The 26,462-nt window shown below is 40.6% G+C and overlaps 1 protein-coding gene across 1 annotated transcript in view; it reads right to left on the reverse strand.

Moving 5' to 3' along the window:
• Positions 1-26,462, reverse strand: part of KLHL2 (kelch like family member 2) — a 204,647-nt gene that overhangs the window by 71,173 nt on the left and 107,012 nt on the right. The gene's annotated exons all lie outside the window — the stretch shown is intronic.

Here is a 26,462-nt window from a genome sequence, read left to right on the forward strand (position 1 = left end):
CTGGTTAAAGAACTACTCCAGGAAAGGCAAAAAAAAAAAATCACCCATTAGTACACCCCCCTACACAAAAAACTAAGCAGTTAATACAATTTGAAAAATCCTTACCATTTAGAAAAGTCTAATTGAATTTTCATTACTATGTCTCTGTAATTCAAAAGATAACAGCATTTGCTATGCCAAGGAGGAGGTGTAACAGCAGGGATTACATTAGATCCTCTCCACTCTCTCTGCAGTAAAAGGAGACTACAATTCCTATCAACCACAAGGAATTGTAGTGATTGTTGGTGGGTACACTAGGCCTGTACATGTTGAATGTGTCTGAGAGCCTTGGTCCGCCCACCACTGCAAGTGAGGTTGTATTACATATTGTATAATAATAATATTACATCACTGCTTCTTGGAGAAAGAACTACAGAAGGGATGTGGCAAGACCAATTGCTGGGGGAATAGGAGGCATAGCAGCCACCAGTCTTACAAACAGGGAACCAAAAAGAATTAACGGTCAGCAACAAGGACATGTAAAGAAGTTTTTTGTGTGGAGTTCCGTTTTAACACAACAACCAGGTAACAAACACTTCCAAAAAGAGGCCAACAATGGCTGACCCCATATTTCTCATAGGATAGATTTACATTAAAGTGAGGCGACTTGAACTTAAACATTTCTAAAGAAACACCAGTTCTTAAGCTGCCCTCTGGCAGACTTCAGATCAATCCCTGAGAAGTACCTACAGTCAAAAGCTCAAGCTGTCCATTAAACCTTGGCTATTTTACAAGTTGGAACTGAAGTATATGTGAACCCTTACCTTGTAAAACAACCGACATGGAGTGGCCTAGCCTAGACAGTTTAAATAGAAATGCAAGGCCAAACATGTGTATAAACATTTAAAAAAGATGTTTTTTTTTATTGTGGAGAAACAGCAGAACACTGATATTCCCAGTGAATAGCTGTGCAGGGAGGCGTGTCAGCACAGGTCTGATCATCGTATTATAGGCAGACTGTTCTCCCCACCCAGAGAGAAAACTAACCACACTGGGAATGATTTGCTCTCATGCCTAGTGTGGTAACTTTGAAATAGGAAGGAGAGGGGACTGGTCGAACACCAGGAATTTCACAAAAAGGAAGCAATACAGAGAACAAGATACTTGTTAACAAAATTACATGGTACAACAGACAGTCTTCAGGAATATGAAATGTTGGAGTAACACATTATTTAAAACTTACTCGCATATACCAGAACTTCAGTTTTCAGTGGAGATTCTAGTATTGAATAGCAGGAAGGAACGATTATCATAGGGAGTGGCTGAATTAATTAGACAAAAGTTGAACAGACATTTACTGAGCCCCCCATTTTGCTTACTGTGTATGAATATCAGTGCTTTAAAGTGGTAGCAAAGCCACTTCTTTGATTTTTACCTATAGGTAAGCCTATAATAAGGCTTACCTATAGGTAAAGTGAATGTCTCCTAAACATGCACTGTTTAGGAGAAATTTACTTTTGCAGCAGCTGATGATTTCACTGGCACACGCGCTCTGAAGGAACAGCATACACGCGCTGTTCCTTCAGAGCTCTGTGCCATGCCGTGACTCTGCGTGCATGACATAATCGCGGCTCAGTTATTTATACAGCTGAAGCCCACAAACCAAGAAGGAAGACCGGTGAAAATGGAAGCGTCGTGACCCATGACAGCACGCCGCTGGAGGGTTTTGGTTTCAGGTAAGTCTGTCATAATGTGCTAGTATGCGGTGCATACTAGCTTGATATGACTAAAAACACCTGGGGGCGTATTTTTCTTTCTTCTTTGGTGCAGTTTACATACTCTAACTATAGAGCATCAGTTCTGAGTATTAAACAGTAATTTTTAATAAAAAATTAAATAGTATATGCATTTAAGTCAAGTATACAGATCTTTCCCATCTGCATATGCAGAGACCCATTTACAATAGACAGTTTCAAATAAATGGCACAGTAAAAAGAAACCTAGCTGTAAAGAAATAGAAGAGCTGCCATTGCAGTCTTGTTTTGGAAGGTGCAAGCTCTACAGCTGTCATCTTTATTTTTCCTTCCCTATCTGGTGAGTTAGTAACTTGAATAAACATTGGGACACCTGACATGCACATGAAATTTATGGGTCAGTGACTTACTAAATATTGAAGCAAGGATTAGGATGTGAGCCCTGAAGTCTGTAGTCATAGTGCTTACCATTACTATACTGACTGATTCCTTTGAAATACAAAACGTACACAGTTGCATACTGACCCACCAAGGAAACCCTCTCAAAAGTGGGGGAAAAAAGGCATGTATAAAGCACATGCAGCTTTAATTGCTTTCTGCGAGCCCAAATCCTGGCCTATTATGAACCAATAAAGCTTAGCCACTTCCTTGTAGTGACAGAGCTTGCCAACCCACTCCTGCACATTCCTACTGGGCAGCAAGACAGCCCATCATTGTAATAAACTAGCAGAAATATGTGTGCGTTTGGAGAAGAAGAGGGAAGGTGGGGGCTAGCAAAGTGTTTACAGCAGCATTCTATAACTGCTCGTAGATTAACTTTTTGTTTTGCTTTTTTTTTTTTTCTAAGTGACAAGGTCTTAACGTAGACAAGGCCGCCACATGCTGGCACTCAAGAGGAGTGACTAACTAGGTATTTTACAAAAAAGTCATTGCACCTTCTGCTGATAAAGGTAGCTTCCACTACCCATTCTACATCCTCCCCCCAAAGAAGACCAGCTTACAGGTATATAGAGCATTCTTCAGTGCCCTCCCAAGAGCTTGCATTGAAAGCAGCTTGCTTGTGCCTGCACCAAGTGCCCTCAAAGATCTATGGGTAGCCTTCAAAGATTGTTCAGATGCCATAAGCACCTTCAGAAACCAATGCTGCAAGTGCAATACTGGTCATACATATAGAGTAAGTTGCGAATAACAACCCCCCTTACAAGTTTTATATTCCTGCTCTAGCACATACCTGCTCTAAAAGCACAGGCTATGAAGCAATTCGTTGAACAAGCTGCATGAATGCCTGGAAATATGTTTTGCATTATATTCAGTCAGAATTATGTGTTCCTGGGCAGCCTGGTAGTGAGTCTGCTATACAGAACACTGGCTGCTCAGCAACTACATGCCGTTAAACTGATCTGTCTGTGCCACTTGTTCCATCTCTTGAGATGAATAAAAAGAGAACTTAAAAATATACATATTTTAAAGGAACCCAGAATATCATGTTAGACGTTTTTGCACGTATGGTTTCCATTTACTATTTGCACACTAGAGTAGACAGGTTTCAGAATTACAATGTGTACTGAAATCTATAATAAGCAAATGTAAAGTATAAATAAGAAAGCAGCTACAGTTTAATTAATAAATAATTAGGTTAACAACATTGGAATGAGAAGTCAAAATACTATTTTATTGTTTTAAAAGGGATCATGTGACCAGGTACAATGGTTTCTAGTCTCCTAGCAAAGGCAGTAGGAAGAGATCTACATCGGTACTTCTACTGATGTCACCATGCCACGTGGACAACAACCTCCAGCAGCCCTTACAGCCCTCCCACAATTTAAAGTGCTGCCCCCATTTACAGTATCTCACAGAAGTGAGTACACCCCTCTCATTTTTGCAAATATTTTATTATATCTTTTCATGGGACAACACTGAAGAAATTACACTTTGCTACAATGTAAAGTAGTGAGTGTACAGCTTGTATAACAGTGTAAATTTGCTGTCCCCTCAAAATAACTCAACACACAGCCATTATTGTCTAAACTGCTGGCAACAAAAGTGAGTACACCCCTAAATGAAAATGTCCAAATTGGGCCCAAAGTGTCAATATTTTGTGTGGCCATCATTTTCCAGCACTGCCTTAACCCTCTTGGGCATGGAGTTCACAAGAGCTTCACAGATTGCCACTGGAGTCCTCTTCTACTCCTCCATGACTACATCACGGAGCTGGTGGATGTTAGAGACCTTGCGCTCCTCTACCTTCCGTTTGAGGATGCCCCACAGATGCTCAATAGGGTTTAGGTCTGAAGACATGCTTGGTCAGTCCATCACCTTTACCCTCAACTTCTTTAGCAAGGCAGTGGTCATCTTGGAGGTGTGTACGGGGTCGTTATGTTGGAATACTGCCCTGCGGCCCAGTTTTCGAAGGGAGGGGATCATGCTCTGCTTCAGTATGTCACAGTACATTGGCATTCATGGTTCCCCTTAATGAACTGTAGCTCCCCAGTGCCGGCAGCACTCATGCAGCCCAAGACCATGACACTCCCACCACCATGCTTGACTGTAGGCAAGACACACTTGTCTTTGTACTCCTCACCTGGTTGCCACCACACACGCTTGAAACCATCTGAACCCAACAAGTTTATCTTGGTCTCATCAGACCACAGGACATGGTTCCAGTCTGCTTGTCTTCAGCAAACTGTTTGCGGGCTTTCTTGTGCATCATCTTTAGAAGAGGCTTCCTTCTGGAAAGACAGCCATGCAGACCAATTTGATGCAGTGTGCAGCGTATGGTCTGAGCACTGACAGGCTGACCCCCACCCCTTCAACCTAGGCTTGTAATCCTGCAACAGTAGCATTCAGCAAAGGAAGATAATGCTATCTAAAATTCATAGGCCTGCATACAACATTGTCACCTTTAAACAGAAGGGATCTTTACACAGTTGAACTGTCAGGATGAACAAATATTTTTAACATGTTATATCAGGACAGAAAACACTTCAACTATTAATACCAAAACATTTTAAGAACTGTTTCATTTTTCATATCTGCCTGGACGTACACTCTAAGCCAGTGTTTCTCAACCTTTTTTCAGTCAAGGCACCCTTTAAAATTCTGCACAATCTCAAGGCACTAATTAACATTCAACACAATCTTGAGGCACCCATTAAAAGATGTAAAAAACTAAATTAATAGTTTTAGAGAACGTAGCAACATCTGCACATGTGGGACACCCAATGTTCACATCTATGTGCATGGTGCCGCTGCTGGACCCGCAAAAATACCTGCAACCGCACCACCCACACAGAGGAATGTGGGACCCGCAGCTGGGTGCCATTAATTCTAATGGCACGACGCCAGCACTGGAAATCGCAACCGTACTGGAAACCTCGGTTCCCGTGTGGGCTGCAATTTCCAAAGTAGTGCAGGGACTTCTTCCTTGTGTGTCCCGGGGCACAAGAGTCCATTCAAATGAATGGGCTCTAGTTCCTGTGCAAATTGCGGGTCGCACAGATGTGAATCAGGGCTTGGTGTTGATTTATTCTTTCAAAGCAAATAAACCTCTGCACACTGGTACTGACTAGTATTCCAATGTTTTTTTTCTCCCTCAGTTTCACCCCAGTGCTGACGGAGAGGGGAAAGGGAGCAAGGTTGCTGTGCAGTTGCCCGAAGTCCTTATCAATTTATGAGATCATTGGTTTTTTACATTGTTAGAAGTTAGAAAGTTGTGTTGGTGCACAATGAAAACCTGTGGCTTTGTGTACCTAAAAGGCAGGCTTGAGCCACCTGCTGACTAGTATACAACTTTTGGGCAATTTTTAGGCATTTTGCCCAGTCACCCCTGAAGAAACCTGAAGGCACCCTGGCTGAAAAAGGCTGCTCTAAGCACCGAATCTATCCTAGGTAAACATGAGTTGAGTGCCACCAAGGCTTTTCTCTTTTTTTTCTCACTTGGTTATATTTAAAATGTAAATCAGAATGTGCAATTTCAAGGAGGATTCCTGTGACTTCTCTAAGCAGCCCCGGTACCCATTCCCCTCTCAGATCCACTGACCAGGACATTATTCACATCTTAATATAAAGAGAACTTTAAGTATTATCAGTATAAACTTAAGCTGGGCATAAACTAGTAGAATTTGAGTTTTTTTGTTTTAAAGAACATTGCTCAATTTTCTAAACGCTCGTGGGGTCAAATCAACATACAGTACCCTTTTGACTGCAATGATGAAAAAAAGAAGGATGGAAATTTTTCCTTAAACGAACAAACTTCTAATGTGTTTTTGTTTGAGAAATCAAATGTTAAAAGCAAACAAAATGCCAACAACATTCGTCAAGTCATTGAATGTACTTTACAATGAATTGGTGTACAATCATTCAAGATGTAATAAATACACCCCAAAGGCACCTCTTTTTCTCATCACCTTTGAATATGTCCACCTACAAACACATATTAATACTATTGCCTTAGAAAGTATCTAAGAAGCAGTTTGAAACAGAAAAAGCATACAGGCGAGCATAGATTTTAAGAGGCCCCATTACATAAGAGATGAAGTCCAGAGGCTTCCACACCGACTGATTGCAGCTCTGTCACAGAAATTAACCAACATTATGTATAAACTAAAAATGCTAAATTTCTTTTTACTGTGCATGGCAGAAATCATACGGTTATGTGTCCATATTCATACACAAATATATCATGAAGCATAAACTGAAACAGTTCTTCAAAAGTGATAATGTACCAGATACAATGTCCAGCTCCGTGCTCCATCAATTACACTGTGTTGCACCGCCACCAGGTGTGCTCCTGCCTCAACATTTTGACCTCCTACTAATGAGAATATCCACACTTTCTGTATCGGAATCAAGCATTGTGACATCATCCAAGCCTTTCGTCACAGGGCATGCTACTTCCTCAGGGGCTCTTGCTGTTGAAGTGAATAACTGTATAGTCACCGTCTGGGTTCAGTGTGAAAGTGGCACACAGTCCAATCATTCACCCTTAGGAAGTTGCGTGCCTTGTATTGAAACGCGTTGGGGTGGGGTTTGGATGACGTCACAATGCTTGAGCCTGATACGGCAAGTGTGGATATTTTCATAGCGCTATTGCATAATGTTTCTATATCTACAAATAAGGCTGGATATATTTCAGTGTGATCTAGCACCCATATAATGCAAGTGTAATTTTAGCTGTTCTTGGCAGGCACTAAATGTTTTAAAGGATAAATCACTATTTTAGCATTCTCATTTGCATGGTGTTGAGCAGAAAAGGAGAAGGAGAGCATAAGGCTTTGGGGAACTATCACTGGGCATCCCGAGAGTGTTGACCATAGTCCATTTAAAGGGACACATGCATTATATGACCGAACACTAAGTGGGAGGTCAAAATGTTGAGGTGAAAGAACACCTGGTGGCTGTGTTTGGTTGCCGGAGCACAGAGGTGAAAATTGTATCTGGCACATTATCACTTGAAGAACGGTTTCAGTGTATGCGTCATGATATTTGTATATGAATATGGACATATTTTTTTAACTTTTTCATTTTATACAGTCACTGATTGTTTTATATTTTGGTCTATATAGGACTGGGGGGAGGTTTGGTTTATGGATACACTAGTGAAGCATTGTTTAAGGCAGCGGTTCTCAACCTGTGGGTTGCGACCCCTTTGGGGGTCGAACGGCCCTTTCACAGGGGTCGCCTAAGATCATTGGAAAACACATATTTCCGATTGGTCTTAGGAACTGAGACACCGCTCCGCTATCAGTCTCCAGGCGGGTCCGCCCACATGTAGATACGCCCACATACGAGTAAGAGAACAGTCAGCAGTGATGACACATGACCCCTCTGCCCCAGCCTATCATCTCCCACAACTTCCGCCACGCCCATTGTCTGCACTGCTCACCCAATCATCGCTGAGCGGCGACATCATCCCCAGCTCTAAATGCGGGCAGGGCTTATCGGGATTGAACTTGAACAACCAGACAAAGTGATGTGTCAACGGGAAGCGCCAGTGAAAAAGTTTTGACGTCCTCAGATTGGGCGTGGCCTCTGTCAGCGAGCCGGCTAGCTGGGGACTGGGTGGAGGAGGAGGGGGAGAGCGGATCCATAATGGTGGAGGTGAGAGCGGGCCATGTGTGAAGAGAGCTGGCTGCTCTGTGTGGTGGGGATGGGGGAGGTGTGACGCCTTGTATGGCGGGAATGAGAAGAGCTGCTGTAGTTATGAAGTGGCAACAAATATAATTTTATGGTTGGGGGTCCCCACAACAAGAGGAAGTGTATTAAAGGGTCGCAGCATTAGGAAGGTTGAGAATCACTGGTCTAAGGTAAGTTTAGTTTGCGGAGTATGAGAATCATATGTGGTGCATAGCTGCTGGTATTTCTTGATATAAGGGTCACTATTTTATATGTTTAGAGACCACAGGAGTATATATAGGTTTCACCATAGCAGCTCGCAAATGATATATTGATATTTATAAATACTGCAGTTATTATAAAATGGGAAAACAGGGCATACAAATGGTGCTTTAGGTTTCCCCCGAGTTTAAAGTGATGTTAAAGGTTCATTTTTTTTTTTAAACAACAAACATGTCATACTTAACTGCTCTGTGCAATGGTTTTACACAGAGCAGCCCTGATCCCTCTCTTATTGGGGTCCCTGCTGGTGCTCTTGGCCTGTCCTCCCTGCTGAGTGCCCCCACAACAAACTACTTGTTCTAGGGGCACCCATGCGTGCTCGCTCCCGAGACACCTCTTTGTGTCTATAGGACACAAATTTTGCAGATCGGCCCTGTCCCCTCCTCACTGGCTGTGATTGACAGCAGCAGGATGGAGAGACCTGGGTATAAAACCTTCATCGTTTAGAACCACTTTAAGGTTCCTATAGAGATGTATGACCTGCTTCACATGGACTACAAACTTGTATAAGTGTAGTGTGAACGGCAAACTTTAATAAAGCATTTTCAAAGCTTTCAGCAAGCTGAAGCTGTTTTTGAATTGTTGTTGAAGCTTTTAAAGTACAATTTAGCTCCAGTTTGTAAAACCTGAACACAGAACCTAATGGGAGTGCTGACTGCCGCTTTAAACAAGCTGATAGCAGGCTGCAGCACTGCTTGAAGCTTGTTGAAAGCCTGCTGAAACTTGTTAGAAGCTTGCTTAAACTGGCAATCAACACTCCCATTAGGATCTGTGTTCAACATTTACAAATGGGAGCTGAATAGTACTTTAAAAAAGCTTCAACAAAGCTTACTGAAAACTCTGCAAATGCTTTGTCAAAGCTTGCTGTTCACACCACACTTATAAAAGCTGAAGCTCATGTGAAACAGGCCTGATGGTGAAAATAGTAATGGAGAATGTTCAATATTATAGGTGAGAATAGCAAAAGCTGAAGAATTTTAAGTGAAAATTTTCATTTGAGAGGCAAAGAAAGAATACAATTTTGGTCTTCTAAATGAAGGTGGTCGGATTCTGTTGTAATGGCAGGAAACCAGCAAAACACATATCCCGTGCATTAGGACAATATTAACGGCCACATGCATGGTAGCAGCAGGTAATGGAGCTATTATAGCGCTGAAGTTGCATAGTAATAAAGTGGATGGGCTGTATAGATAATATCACATATGCACAGTAACAAAATGACATCAGCAATATCGCAGTGATAATGTAGCTACAAGGCATTCCCGAGTCACCACTACCATTTTTCTGTTAACATGGACATTATTGTGCATGCACAGTTGTAAAAAGGCACCAACCTGTTAGTATTCCATTCATGTTGCAGTTTATCACCCGATAACACTGTGGCCTTTCTCAACACCCCACTCAGTTGCAGAAATTCAAATAATTTCGAATAATAAAGCTGCCAACATACAATATATGTGCCTTAAACTATGTAGCTGATTACTAGGAGTTCGGACAACATTTCCTGTGTAAATGTAAGTTACTATTCACATGAGTACACATATGTGATCACAGGAATGTTTTTCACTGGCCACATGATGTCTGTTTACACCAACCAGGACCTTGAAAAAAAAAAAAAGAAAAACCCTGAAAACAGGTTTAAGCTGGTAGTGCACTACTCATAGCTACATATGGGATTCCTAAACAGTATGAAGAAAGGAACTGCTTGCCAATACATTTTCTGGCAACACTGAAGCAAAAGTTTCAAGAGCTTATCAGCAATGCAAACATTTAAGATGCAAAAACTATAATATGTAAAATATCCTGTCTAATAACCTGAAAAGAAAAAAGACCCCTACTTAACCTACCATGGCAGTATATAAAAACTGTGTCAACGGACATAAGTGTGTCAGATGTTATTCTAAATATAACGCCAATCAAAACTAAAAATGGCATTGTGAATGAACATATGGTGAAATGCTTACTTAACATAGATCCCAGCTGTCTATCATTGGAAGGAAGCATTCTTATGTGAAACTATATCCCTCTGTCACTTTTTTTGGTCTAATGTATCGATCCCTATGTAGAATACTCTACTTAACGAGAGAGAAAAAAAAAAAAATAAATGTAAAATAAAAATATATATATTTTTTTTTTTTCGTGTGTTTTTTAACATCCATTGGAGTTACATAGCAAGTATAGTCCTCTTCCCTGTTCCTTAAACAATTACCTTTTTTGGTTTACTGGCCGGTCCCCAAAACACTGACCACAGTATCACTTTATCTATCCCAAATGTTATATTACACTAAAAACCTTTCATCCAGGCTCTAAAATATTGTATTTATTAAAATTTTAAAAATCTGCGCTTGGTGCTCAAAGAAAATAAAAATAAAATGACAAAAACGTCAATAAATGAGTATATACACAACAACAGCACTCAAAATTGTCAGAATACAAGATAACAAATTAAAGTTATTTTTGTTGCGCTGTGAAAAATTAAAATAAAGTTCAATATTAAAAAACAATAATAAAAAATTGTGTATACAAATGTGCTAACAAATAAATCTGAGCAGAATCTATTATCTGTGACCAGGATGTGCAAATCCAGACCCTCCAAAAGATCCATGAACCAGCTTCAGTTTTCCAACACCATAGATTAAACGCTATTACCTTACCAGATATAAAGACCTTTAAGAAAAAGGTCTAACCATGCTCAAACAACTGCCACATCCACTGATGGATACCTGAAGAGCCCTCAGGTAATGCACACTCCCAACAGGATCACAAAATTATAAAATGTAGCAAAGAGGAAAAGAACAGAGGAGCCACTGTAGTATAGTAAATCACAACTGTTTATTTTATAAACACTGCAGTAAAGGCAAACAAGAGAACACACATGAGCGAGTGTACCACTCAACCAAACATGCGTGATGACATCAGCATAAGCTCCGCCCTGGATTTGCACATCACAGTTATGCATAAACTGTATAGACATTGTACACAGACTTTGTTAGCACATTGGGCACATATGTGTGCAATGTTTTAATTTTTTTATTTATTACTTTAAAAGGCTGGTGTAAAGTAGAGGTGAAAAAGTAAAAAAAAAAAAATCACATGTGGGTTCAACCATTTTGAGCATATTCTTTATTAAAGTGTATACATCTTCAAGAAAGATTGGTTGTGAAAAATCACACTAAACAATTCAACCATATACTACAGAGTAGCAGTGACCATAACCAGATTTTATTTAATGTTAGCTGTAAACAAGCACATACTGAAAACAAGAAAACACTCAACTAAGAGAGCAAATTTTCCAAGGATGAGGGCTGCTCTCCAATAGTTAGAATGGGAGGGAATATTGGTATCAATGAACATAGAACAGAAATGGGAAAAAAGTCTGTACAAAATACACTATATTGCCAAAAGTATTGGAACGCCTGCATGTATATGCGCATGAACTTTAATGGTATCCCAGACTTCGTCTATAGGGTTCAATATTGAGTTGTCCCACCCTTTGCAGCTATAACAGCTTCAACTCTTCTGGGAAGGCTGTCAACAAGGTTTAGGAGTGTGTCTATGGGAATGTTTGACCATTCTTCCAGAAGCGCAATTGTGAGGTCAGGCACTGATGTCGGGCGAGAAGACCTGGCTCGTAGTCTCCGCTCTAATTCCTCCCAAAAGTCTTCTAACTGGGTTGAGGTCAGGACTCTGCACAGGCCAGTCAAGAAGAAATCAGAACAGCCTTCTCCCAGGAATCTCAAGGATAATGTCCCCCCTCATCGGGATGTAATTAAAGGACTCTTTAAACAGCATAAAAAATTAACAAATATCTAAACTGAAAATGGGATATTTTGTCCTTGGAGTCATATATAACAAACGGCATTATCCCAAGAGGCCTTAGGCAGAGTGTGATACGGGCTGAACATCTACACACTCAAAGATTTTTAGATAAATGGAAACAACAATGTATTAATCATGGCTTAGCGGTAATGCGGCTTATTGTTGAGGAAGAAAATCTTCAACTAGCCGAATTAAAGTCCCAAACAGTTGAAAGCATTAGGTTATTGGAACCCCATAAAGAAAAACCTGATTTCCTTAGACTCCATGAGATTTTGAAGAAGGAGATTGAAAAGGTTCAGAGGCACTTGCGAATTACAAAACAATCCAAGAACAAAAGGGATTTGGTTGATTGGGCGAGTGAGGAAATATCTGATTTATTTAACCATCGAGGGAAACGTGGATCTCAGCAACACCACCACTGTTCATATACACCAGGATGAGGTAGACCCCCCCTTGTCCGATAGTGATAAGGAGGAATCTAAGTGTAAGTTTTTTTTTTTTAGAGCACAACCCCTCTTCTATAGAGGGCACTACCCCAATCAGAGGAATACTCAAGCCAGGAGAAAGGGGAAGACACGTAGGCGGCGGAGACGAAAGAGGAAAGGAAAAGGGACCTCTGGGGGAGAGTGCAAAACGGTGACCAGAAGTCAGAAACAAAAATAAGTATTCTTAGTTATGAGGTAGATCCCCCACATGGTGAACTCAGACATAACAGTCATTAATCTCTCCCAGTTTGAATTAAAGGACAGACACCCCAAGTTACTGTATAGAGGCCTGTCCTTTTCACCCATGAATGTGATGAGCCATTTTGAGGTTTATAAAGATATTAATCTTTTCCTCAAAAGAGTATAATATAGGTTGATTCATTCTGGGAGACATGTGGAGGGAAGTAGAGAGGAGGACGAAGGACTGTGAACAACAGGCCATTGAGGACCGGATCTCACTGATGGGGAAGATTCATTTGAAATAGATATGGTATAAGAATTGAGTGAACCCTGCAAAAGACAGGCGGGTCCAACCATAAGATCGACTAAAATGCCCCAGATTCGAAACAAAAATAAAATAAATCGCTGGTTGGAAGTTTTCCTGGACCTAGTCCAGCAGGATTTATCTAATATGCACTGGAAACAAACGGAGACAGATAACTTTTCATTGGATGAGAGGGTGGCCCTGAAAGAGCTCAGGAAAGCATCCAACCTAGTAATTAAACCGAGCGATAAAGGGGGCAACAGTGTCTTGCTGTCAGAGAGTGTGTCACGTACCTGATAGAAGTCTGAATTGATGAGGTGAGCCTCTCGTATCTCCAACCCAGGCCCCACTGAAGGTGAAACAGATGGTGCCGAGGGACAGGAGGAACACGAGTGCCTGTGGATCTTGATTGTGGAACTTGTGGCTAGTGATGGGCATCCAGTCAGGAACAGAGTTGATGCCGGGATGGCCAGCTGGGGTTAAAGACGCACTCCACTGGAACTGCAAGATCTGTGTACGTGGCTTGCCGGAACGTCTGATAAGCGTGAGGCCAGAGCACACCGTAACAACTGGAGCTGATGTAATGACAGACAGGACAGGCACTCGGCACTGTAGAGCCAAAACTGGAATCAGAAGCGTAATCAGAGTAATAGCCAGGGTCAGCAACGAGCAGGTGATGAGGTACCGAAACATCAGACAGGGACGTGGTCAGGAGGAAGCCAGGATCAGAAACCGTGAGAAGCATAAACAGGATCCAAGAACAAGTCAATGGCAAGCCGGGTCAGTAACTGATACACACAGGATACAGCAGGAAACAGGAAGTTAGCTGAAGACCAGTCAGCACTGACAGAGAGTAAGAACTTCCTTTAAATAGCCTGTCTAGCACCAGAAACAGTGAGCACGCTCCCGCGTGTGTGCACCCGTGTGCGCGCATTCTTGCACGCATGCTTGAGCCTATGCTTATTTCTATTAGCCAGTTGCCGTACAGGAATCCCCTTACAGAGTGCTTATGAGTCTGAAGCTAGGGGACAACTAGAGGATTCATCTACATATACTAAATGAAGGGTTAATCCCTTTCCTTCACTGGTTGTCTCCTTGAACCATAAAACTATTGCTGGCAAAAGAGGCTGGCCTCATCACCCAAAACAGAGTGGGGTTACCTAAGAGTTAATGATTACAACTTTATATAATATAATATATAAATCATCCCAAAAGGTACACAAGAATTTGAAAAACCCACCGGGAAGGCCCATTATATATCAGCCATAAGGGGACCTTTGGAACATACCGGCAAATATTTGGATGCTCTTATTAAGGATATGGTTGTGGTGCTACCCTCATATGTCAAGGATTTAGCTTTAATGAAGATAGCACAGGTGGAAGTCTTGACGGGGGTCATACTTCTTTGTATTGACGTTGAATTCCTTTATACCTCTATCCTCCATCAGTGGGGGATTGGTGTGATGGCTCACTGCTTGGAAGTGAGCTATACTGGTATGGGGGCACAAAATGAGCTCATATTGTAGCTACTTTATTTTGTCCTCAGGAATAACTTCTCAATTTCTAAGAGGTTATTATTGCCAGATCAGGGGGACCCTGATCTGGACAATTAATGTGGATCCGCAGGAACTCTTCCAGTCAGGACGACTATAGGCTTGAAAAGGGGTACTCCCATGGAACAATTAGATGGTCCTGTAAAAAGGCCTTGCTGTTGAAACAAGAAGAACTCTTGGATGTGCAGGTTGAGGACCTGACCACCCAATATACACCTCCTGTGCACATTACCAGCTTTGGAGCTCAGTGGGAGGAGGTACAGGCTATACTAGCCAAGCATTGACATATTTTAACACAGTCATCTGAGCTGTCTGAAATTGTGGGACCTAAACACCTGATGGTTCCCAAGAAAGCCACGAATTTAAGAGACAGCTTGGTGCAGTCTGAGTTCACACGAGCACCTGTTAAAAATTGGTTGACTGGATTACCCTCTTTAAAAGGTTTGTTCCCTTGTGGACGATGCAACATCTGCAAATATATTGATCGCACTGATTGTTTCACCGATGCAGACCACCAGGTGTATCATATTAAACAATTTATGAGCTGTGCAACAACACGAGTATCATATATACTCAAATGTAAAACCAAACGCCAACTGAGGGTCCGTATCAGTGAACACCTTGGAAGCATTAGTATTAATAAACATGATAAAACTCTGATTGCGCAACATTTTGCTAAATACCATAATTCATCGCTTAAGGAACTTAAGGTCAAGACAATTTATGCATTGAATATCTCTAATTGTAGATGTGCTGCTGCGAAAAGAGAAGGAGTGGATCTTTACCCTGGGCTCTTTGGCACCAAAAGGGCTCAGTATAGAATTGAGCCTACAGGTCTTCCTGGAGCTCTAAAGTGCATTATTATCCCTTATTTCCATAATTATCTATACCATCTAATAATTATTTGAGTATTTCCTGATTCTGCTCCATCCCAGCGTGATAGAGTTTATCTGAACCTCTATCCTTTTAGCTAATAGAAAATTCTTTTTTGGATCGAAGTGATTAGTGTTTAGGGTATCTAGACCTAACAAATGCCATCAAGGCCAAATTATCCTGAAGAAGCCCACGTGACTCAGTGGACTAAATGCGTTAACATCATGGCGTCAGTACGCCTGCGTCCCGGGCTGTACTATGCGGCTTATCCAACATGCCGCCACACGAGGCATCTTGGATGGGGTCATCTAATCCTCAGTGAGATTAGCATTGGAGCCATGTACGGAGGTTCACAGAGGCAAGGCAAGGCGGAAGGCCAGGACTGTGCACATCGACATCATCATACCTGGTGTGGTGAGCAGTATTATATCAAACTTGGGCTGTAGCTATATTGAGAGCTGGTTTTGGGATTGTGTCTGCTCTGGGAAGCCCGTACATTTGGCGAGTCATATTTACCTGCATTTCATGAATTCTTGTACTGCACCACCAATATATACTCTTGCTGTTTAATCCTCAATCTGGCTTCCATTTAAACCCTGTTTATCACAGTCCTACAGTGAAACGGGTCCTGTCACCACCTCTATCCCTGCAATTATAGCATGACACAGTGGGGTTTATTTACTAAAGCTGGAGAGACCAAAATCAGACTCCCTTCTGCATAGAAACCAATCAGCTTCCAGGTTTCATTGCCAAAGCTTCATTGAACAAGCTGAGGTTAGAAGCTGATTGGTTTCTATGCAGAAGGGAGTCTGATTTTGGACTCTCCAGCTTTAGTAAATAAACCCCAGTGTATCCAGAAAGTAGTCACAGCGCTTAACTTTTGCCACATTTTGTTATGTTACAGCCTTATTCCAAAATGGATTAAATTCATTTTTTTCCTCAACATTCTACAAACAATGAATAAAAAAAAACGGTTCACCCTAAAATATACAAAATTCTAAAATATACCCTAGACTCAAAAAGTCACACTTTCTCCCCCGAAAGTCCAAAGTAAAAAAAAAGTCCTTCTCAGCGTCTATGAAATCCTTAAATTACTAACAAAAGTTTGTGCTTCTAATTAGTCCACCTTCATAGAATCACTCCTTCATTATCCATGTGTAGCTCAAAAAGAAAAAAACTATACAGTGCGTTAACCCTATTTCACTAACATCTAAAGTAAGTTATCAAACTCAGCGTAAAATGTGTTCAAAACTCCAAGTGTCCACTTCTGTGCAGCTGTAATTCATACTTTTACCCTATATATACTTGTGCATAGCCTTATAACACAATCCATCAGCAAACTTCCACAACTCCTAATCAAATGCGTCTTTCCCTCCATGAAGAATACTTCCCAAGAGAACGTATTATAGTGTAATATCCTTTATAACATAATATGTGCTCCCCCTTTCAGAAACACCAGTGCGACATGAATAAACTCGCCACCACCTTCAAAACCATGCACCTTACAGAACTGCACAATCCACTAGCATAAGTTATAAATGGCTCCTCTCATCCAGCAATACTCTAGCTCCCAATGGCATCATAACATGGGTCAAGACAAAGGCCATATAGAGTAGTATGTCTTTATAAAATGATCTATTAGAAATGTGCTTACCAGCAAAGGCAATAAAATAGCATATCTTCTCAGCAAAGTGACAGCATATCCCCTCAGTATCAGCGTTCGGCATACAAAACCTCATCTAAGATGAAGACGTCGCCAAGTGACGAAACACGTCAAGGACATGACATTGGACATAGATGCAAACCGGAAGCTACGGAGCAGCCATCTTGGATGAGGTTTTGTATGCCGAAAGTTGATACTGAGGGTATATGCTGTCACTTTGCTGAGGAGATATGCTATTTTTTTGCCTTTGCTTGTAAGCACATTTCTAATAAACAGATCATTTTATAAAGACATACTACACTATATGGCCTTTGTTTTGACCCATGTTATGATGCCATTGGAAGCTGGAGTAATTGTCCGTAGACCTCCAAGACAGGATTGTATCAAGTCACAGATCTGGGGAAGGGTACAGAACAATTTCTGCAGCATTGAAGGTCCCAATGAGCACAGTGGCCTCCATCATTCGAAAATGGAAGAAGTTTAAAACTAGCAGGAATCTTCCTAGAATTTGCCACCTGGCCAAAATGAGCAATCGAAGGAGAAGGGACTTAGCCAGGGAGGTAACCAAAAACCCGATGGACACTCAGAAAGAGCTCAAGCTGTGGGGAGAGGAGCGCCTTCCAGAAGAACATCTCTGCAGCACTCCACCAATCATGCCTGTATGGTAGAGTGGCCAGATGGAAGCCACTTCTCAGTAAAAGGCAAATGGCAGCCCACCTGGAGTTGCCAAAAGGCACCTGAGGGACTCGCAGACCATGAGAAACAAAACGCTCTGGTCTCATTCAAACTGCAAGTGCATTGTGGATGAGTCCAGCGGGAGTCACTCTTTGGCCTGAATGCCAAGCGTCATGTCTGGTGAAAACCAGGCACCATTCACCACCTGGCCAATACCATCCCCTACAATGAAGCACAGTAGTGGCAGCATCATGCTGTGGGGATGTTTTTCAGCGGCAGGAACTGGGAGACTGGTCAGGATCGAAGGAAAGATGAATGCAGCAATATATAGAGACATCCTTGATGAAAACCTGTTCCAGAGCGCTCTGGACCTTAGACTGGGGCAACAGTTCATCTTTCAACAGGACAGCGACCCTAAGCACACAGACTACATAACAAAGGAGTGGCTACGGGCCAACTCTGTGAATGTCCTGGAGTGGCCCAGCCTGAGCACAGACATGAACCCAATTGAACATCTCTGGAGAGATCTGAAAATAGCTGTGCACCGACGCTCCCCATCCAGCCTGATGGAGCTTGAGAGGTACTGCAAAGAAGAGTGGGAGAAATTGCCCAAAAATAGGTGCGCCAAGCTTGTAGCATTATACTCAAAACAATTTGAGGCTGTAATTGGTGCTAAAGGTGCTTCAACAAAGTATTGAGCAAAGGCTGTGAATATTTACGTACATGTGTTTTTTTCTTTTTATATTTTTAATAAATAGCAAAGATTTCAAAACTAACTTCTTTCACGTTGTCACTCCTGTGGCCGTGGCTGGTTTTTATATTTAACACAATTTTTAATTGTGTTGGGTGAAGGGGTAACCGCTCTTTGATAGCTCTGATATTTTCAGTAACGATTGTTATATCCATTAGCTTCAAGCCACAGTTTTTGTCCTCTATTGGGACCCCTTTATTGTGTGAATACACTACATTTCGCAGTAGGTTCCTCCACTCCAGACTTGCTCATCCATGTCTATATGGACCTTGCTTTGTGCACTGGTGTGCAGTCATGTTGGAATAGAAAGGGACCATCCCCAAACTGTTACCACAAAGTTGGGAGCATGAAATTGTCCATAATGTCTTGGTATGCTGATGCCTCAAGAGTTCCCTTCACTGGAACTAAGGGGCCAAGCCCAAAGCCTGGAAAAACAACCCCATTCATCACTCCAGAGAACACGTCTCCGCTGCTCTAGAGTCCAGTGGCAGTGTGCTTTACACCACTGCACCCGACGCTTTGCATTGCACTTGATGTACGGCTTGGATGCAGCTGGTCGGCCATGGAAACCTATTATATGAAGCTCTCTACACACTGTTAATGTGCTAATCTGAAGGCCACATGAAGTTAGGAGGTCTTTAGCTATTGACTCTGCAGACAGCTGAGGATTTCTGCGCACTGTGCACTTCAGCATGTAGTGAACCCACTCTATCATTTTACACGGCCTTCCATTTCGTGGCTGAGGTGCTGTTGCTCCCAGTTGCTATAATACCACTAAGAGTTGATCGTGGAATATTTAGTAGGAAGGAAATTTCATGGATGGACTTATTGCACAGGTGGCAACCTATCACGGTGCAATGCTTGAATTCACTGAGCTCCTGAAAGTGACCCATTCTTTCACAAATGTTTGTAGAAACAGTCCATATTCAGAGAGTAGAGGTTAATAATTCATATTTTGAATGGTACAGGGTTGTTAGCGGGGTACCCTAGAGTTCAGTGTTCAGACCCTTAGTTTTTAAATATATTTATAAATAATATAGGACCTGGGAATAAAAGTACCACTTCAGATGACACCAAGCTATGCAGTGGAACATCCTTATAGGATGTCTCCAACTTACAAGCCAACCTCAATGTGCTGTTAAACTATGTAGTAAATAAGGTCCAATGTTGATAAATGTAAAGTTATGTACTTGGGGGCTAAGAATATGCATGCATCTTACATACTAGGGGGAGTGTAACTGGTGGAGTCAATGGTAGATAAGGATTTGGGTGTTCTGGTAGATCATAAACTTAATAATAGCATGCAATGCCAAGCTGTGGTTTCCAAAGCGAGTAAAATCCTCTCTTGTATTGAGAGGTATAGACTCCATAGAGAGAGATATAATTTTGCCCCTATACAAATCATTAGTAAGACCTCATCTGGAATATGCTGTTCAGTTTTGGGCACCAATTCACAAAAAGAATATCGGGTAACTGGAGAAAGTGCAGAGAAGGGCAACCAAACCAATATGAGGCATGAAGGAGCTCAGCTATGAGGAAAGATTAGAGGAACCTAATGTATTCTGTCTTGAGAAGAGGAGATTAAAGGGGATATGATCAACATGTATAAATACATAAGTGGTCCATATAGTGAACTTGGTATACAGTTATTCACTTTAAGGTCATCACAGAGGACAAGGGAAAAAAGATTTAATCTGCACATATGAAAAGGTTTCTTCACAGTAAGAACAATGAAAATGTGGAATAAACCTTCTCAAGAGCCTCTTCTGGCCAGCTTAGTAGATTGCTTTAACTATTAGCCGCCCAGCCAATGGCCGAATGGCGGCGTACAAAATCCATTAGCGTTCCGGGTGGACGCCATATGGTTTGTGCGCCTGCAGAGCCGCGCAGCGGCGCATTCTGTCACCAGCCGTGTACCTCGGACACGGCCGATGACAGATCTGAGTACCGGCCCCATTGCCGATACCATGTGACCTGCTGTGACCAATCACAGCAGGTCACATTACAGTTGTATACAATGGATGGCTTCATTCATGCCATCCATTGTATACTAGTGTGTAGCTGTGATTGGTCACAGCTATCACATGCACAAGCTGGGCCAATCACAGCCCAGCTGTGTCATGTGATTAGCCGTGGCCAAATCACGGCTAAGCACAAAAAAAAACCAAAAAAGAACAAAAAGAAAAACCCTGTATGAATCAATGTCATTCAGGTAAATGCTTGCTTATAGCAAAGTAATTCTTTGCTATAAGCAAATTGTGTAAAAAAAAAAAAAAAATACTGATCACTTCCCCAAAGTTGTACAATGTTACTATGGTAACATTGTACTACTTTGGTAATAGTGAAATATGAAAAAAATTGTAAAAAAAAGAAAAAAATTTTAATAAAAAATAAAAATTTAAAAAAAAAGAAAAAAAAATTATATATATTTTTTTCATACTGTCACCAGTCAGTGTCCCTGATCACTGCAATGCCAGTTATATGATGACGCTGTACTGCACTGGTGACAGTATGTAAAAAAAATAGTGAAAATATTTTTTTTTATTTTTTCATTTTCCGAAAAATTATGACAAAAAAATACTTCAAAAAAATCGCCATTCCTCTTATGAAGTACGTCGGACTGTCTACTTTGCAAAAAGGGGTCATTTGGGGGATATCTGTACTGTTCTGACATTCTTGGACCTCAAGAAATGAGATTGGCTGTCAGTACTTCAGGATTGATCAATATTCAGATCTATACCATAGTTTGTGAACTCTATAACTTTCCTACAAACTAAAAAATACATCCTAATTTGGGTAATTTTCACCAAAGACATGTAGTAGAATACATCTTGGCCTACATTTATGAAGAACAATTATTTATTTGCAAACGTTTATAACAGAAACAAAGAAAAACATGGTTTTTTTTTCAAAATTTTCGGCCTTTTTTGTTAATTTAGCAAAAAATAAAAACCCTGGCGGTGATTAAATACCACCAAAAGAAAGCTCTAGTTGTGTGAAGAAAATTAAAAAATTTTAGTTTGGGTACAATGTTGTATGACCGCGCAATTGTCACTCAAGGTGTGAGCTCAAAAATGGCGTGGGCAGGAAGGGGGTAAAAGTGCCCGGTATGGAAACGGTTAAAAAAGGCCTGAATGCTTTCCTAAATGCACATAATATAACTGGATACTAATATTTATAGGTAAAGTTGATCCAGGGAATATCGGCTTGTTCTTGGGAGATCAGAGAAGAATTTGTTTCCCCCGCTGAAGCAAATTGGATCATACTTTGCTGGGAGGGGGTTTTGCCTTCCTTTCGATCAACTGTGGGTATAGGATTGTGTATATTTTTCCCCTTTTTATTGGTTGAACTAGATGGACTTGTGTCTTTTTTCAACCAGACTATGTAACTATTGAACTATATACAGCAATGCAACTATTCCAGTTCTTGGATGGAAAGAAAATGGAATCATCTATTGCTTGCCTAAATCTTTAGTTAGGCTACATGATCTCTTTATTCTCTGCACTGCACAGTCCAACCTGTGGGCGGGGCTAGGGTTCAGCATGTCATCTGTCTTGCTGACATCACTGCTTGCCTGGGGAAATAATCACCCAGCTGGATCACTTCACAGTCTGATCTATGGGTGGAGGGGTCTATGGTAACAAAGTAACACGTGTCTTGCTGAATCCTCCCCACCAAGCTTTTCTGTCTGTCACATGGGGATGTATGAAATGAGGAAAACAGGGGAATGCACAACTGTTTGGGAGAGAAAGTCTGAGCATGCGCAGATGGGTGGAAAGCTGCTGAGGTAAGGTGAGTCAGTGGAACATTGTCACTATGACTGAGAAGTCCTGGCAGGTTTACCAGGTATTTAAAATTTACTGCAATGATCACAAGAATACAGAAAGCACACGTAACCTATGTTTGGGAGCCTTTAATTCTTCATGGCTGTGTAATCAGGGAGGAAGGGGAGGTTGTTATGGCAGGGATGTGTCCTTCGCTAATGTATTTTCTGATAAAAGGTATGCCTTCAAAGGAAAGTAAAAAGTTAAGGAAATGGTGTATAATAATTTATTTACAAATAAATCTAAATTGAGTGAACTTTCACATTTTAGAACTGGTGCCATTTTTGCTGAACTGCATTAGTAAGTCACTTACCGGTTTCAGCTTTTGCACGAAACTGCTCTTTAAAAGCTGGCAAGAAATTTGTACATTTTTAAATGTCAGCAGTAAACTGCAATGTATATGACCATTTTTTCACAAGCAGGAATGGGCTGTTAAAATAGACATCACCAATTCCTTTTCTTCTGTCCTGAGATTAGAGAAGCAATTCTCCTTAAAATGACATTCCCAGGGGCTCCAATCTCAGCTGGTACTGGATTTCATAATTCTGATATTAGCTCCCATATGATTCTACATTGGAAATCCACATCTTTTCCTTTTTCTACTGTGACACCAGTTCCTTGCCAGAAGAAATGTCACAGCAGAGATTCTGCTACATAAAGAGTATTTCCACTTTGCTATCAATTTTGAAAAACCCTTACTTAATGTTTGTTATGTGTTCATATTCCCACAGCACACCTAAAATAAATTAAAAAAAATTATCTTACCTTTTAGATGTTTGACTAAAAGGTGTCATGGACGGCTGCAAGAACTTCTCAAGTAGCTTTGTCCCAATAGCTGAGCCGGGGAGTATCGAGTCCAGTTCTCATGTAATGTTCCAGTATCTGCACCCTCTCCTCCAATGTGACCCTCTGCACCTCTTTGTGACAACGGACGGAGGATCCTCTCCCTGCACCTGCTGTCACAGTTTGACAGCACACAAGGCCACATCATTCACTCACAGTTTCCTGTGAATGGATAGGTTACAAATGCCATCAGCCATTGCAGCTGACGGCTTGTAGATCTCAATAAACTACTAGGGCGCTGGTGGGCACCTCACAGGTCACTGATCTTCCTGCTCTCTACGAGTTATGGGCAGACAGCTATCCTGAGCGTTCTGAGATTGCTCCAATGATCTGCAGGCTCATTAGAAAAAATAAATGCACATTATTTACCTACAAAAATATGTGCATTTATTTTATTTATTTCAATGAAATTATTTTTTTAATAGATCATTTCTAAGGACTTGTATTTTTTTTCCCATAATTTGTATTTGGTTTTACAAATATAGTTACAACTAAAAAAAAAAACAACAATAGGACAGTGAAAAGCTACACAATATCACAGTATAGGTATTGCGGTAAAGTTTAACAAAGAGAAAAAAGGAAATATTGAATAAATCCTAACAATCCTACTAGTTCCACGAAATAATAATTTTCGAGTATCTAAGAAAAGATTAAACATGATAATATCTTAGGTTACAGTTCTGAACCAGTCGGACCAGGGTTTCCAAGCTTTGTCATATTTGGTAATTCTATCATTTAGGTAAGCTAAAGCTTTCTCATAGACGAAGTGGGTCTGGACTAGCTCAATTACTTCTTTTAGAGAAGGGGCTAAGTCTTTTTTCCAGTGTCTAGTAATGGTAAGTCTTGATGCTAGAAGAATATGTGTCACTAAGAGTCAATAATGGATTGGATATGTGTCTATATTTATATTCAGAATGGCTAGGGCAGGATCAGGTTGTTTTAACATCCACGTAATTTCTGATATCATGTGGAGCACTTTATACCAATAGCTTCTAATATTTTTACATTTCCATAATATATGTAATAGAGTACCAATCTGACCGCAGTTTCTCCAGCATTGAGGACTATGTTGTTCTGAGAATTTGGCCATTTGGTAAGGAGTTAGATACCATCTTGTTGAAATTGTGTGCGTTAGCTCCCAAAGGTTAACACATCTAGTAGTTGAAAACACATTCCCAAATGCACATTTCCCACTTCTTATTAGAGATTTCAGTCTCTAAGTCTTTTTCTCACTTGATTAAGGGAGTAGTCTTGTTAAATTCTGATTTACATTGTTGAAGGTTATAAAATAGGGTTATACCACCTGATTTAGGAGTAGCAGAGCTATAGAACTGTAAAGATACTTTAGGTATATATATTGTTTTTACTGGATGTTTTGACAACTGATGCGTGTATAAGTTGATTTTTCAGAAGGGATGAGGTTAGATTCTTTCATAAGGAATGAAACATTTTTTTTAATGTCGATTTTAACACAAATATCTTGCATTGTGCGTATGCCATTATGTTTCCAATTTGAGATATCTATGCCAGGCATTATGACTTCTAAGGCTGTTATAGGTATAGGAAGAGGACTTCTTCGGAGAGGATCTATAGGAATGGAGCTTAAGGATTTCCAGGCTTCAATTGAGGCTCATACAGTTGGTGTTGTTTTACTAGTGGGAATCCTCTGCTACAAGCTTGCTAGTAGTATGGCGATTAAATCTGTAGTTGAGGCTAGAGTTTTTTTAATGTCACCCCATTTTGTATCATCTTCCACTATAAACCAATGTTTGAGTAGGTCTAATAATGATGCTTTGTGATAGTCCCTAATGTCAACAAATTCCATTCCTCTTATTTTTTTTTATGTTTGATTAATATATTATGTGAGCATCTAGGTCTATATTATTTTTTTTTCAAAAGGTGAACTTAACCTTTAAACCTCTGTTAGGGCAGACCATGTTTAGGTCAAGTACAACTGGTGAGAACTGCCAGCACAAAAAGGACGGGCAATTATTGCAAACACAGCTTCCAAAAAAAAGGTCAAATTTTTTTCTTGCCAGAAGTTCCAGAAAAGAGCATCTAAAAAGTTAAGCTGCAATGTTTAAATATTTTTTTAAAGTATGCTATGTGAATGGGGACATGTAACAAATATAATCCCAATTTAGTTGCAATTTAAAGATAACATGGACAGCTAAAACCATAGCTTTAAAATACCTGTTTTTTCTGTTGGAATGCCTACGACGTACTCTACAGATGGATTAAAACAGATAGGTCACTGCACACTCCCTTTTTCCCCAGCACACAAGTTACTTTTATGCCTTTTAGTTATTTTAGAAAAATAAATAGCAAACACAATTTAAAGCCAATAACGAGTCATAAAATTAAGATAATTTTTAACACAAGCTTTAGCAGAATTGCTTTTAGATAAAATGCAAATCTGACCATGAACCGGATCAGAGTAATTAACTTAGAAGTTGGATGGCCATAAGGCAATTCATTCCAATACCTTGTGGTTAATATAAACAGAGTTAACCCAAAATACTAAGAGCACAGTATATAACTTAAGGACGACAACATTTAGGCAATGTGGATTATTCAGCCTGCAATCAGCTCCATAATTATTCATCCACTTGATGTATGTTCCTGAAAGGTCACAAATCTGTACAGTGGACTGAAAGAATGAATCACCTTATTTCATACTGCCATTGCAGAGAATAAAGCCAGCTACAGATTAATCAAATCTTGGCTGGTTCAGCAGGGCCCATCTATGGGTAGACTTCAGTACAAGCAGCCAGTCGGATTTTTTCATGTGATCGCTTCGGTTATAGCTGCCAGCAGCAATCATGGTGTTCTACCAGCAGGGACGGCTCCCCGCTGGCAGAACACAATAGCGCTGCAGGAAGGATTACCTAGTCGACACTGACTGTGTTGATGGGGTAATCAAGCAACTTTCTTTCCTTCCACCCGTGGTGAAAGGATAGAAAATTGCATAATCTATGGGCTGCTTCAGTAATTGGTGGGATTGACTTCAAAGAGGAAATATACATAGAATACAATCACAATTTTCAATGATGGTGGCCTTCACAGTCCATCTGAACACCAATCTGCCTGCAGTATAATCATACTTTGAATTTAAGAAAAACCTTAAATGCAAATAAAAAATTAGAAAAACTACAATCATCGCAATTAAAGCATCAAGAACCTCCAACTCAACTAACCAACCCAACACTAATAAAATTGCTTTATTCTGTAGTTCACAATAAATTCTGGAGAACATCTTGTGAACATCTACACACTACGCTGATAGACAGGGCTGCAGACCAAAACATATTACATCATTGTTGCACTTCCCTTGTTGGATTATAAACACTGTGTAGAAAAACC

This window comes from Staurois parvus, unplaced genomic scaffold (genome assembly GCF_062004578.1).
Source record: "Staurois parvus isolate SC_StPar_1 unplaced genomic scaffold, SC_StPar_1.0 ptg000090l, whole genome shotgun sequence".
Classification (NCBI taxonomy): Eukaryota; Metazoa; Chordata; class Amphibia; order Anura; family Ranidae; genus Staurois; species Staurois parvus.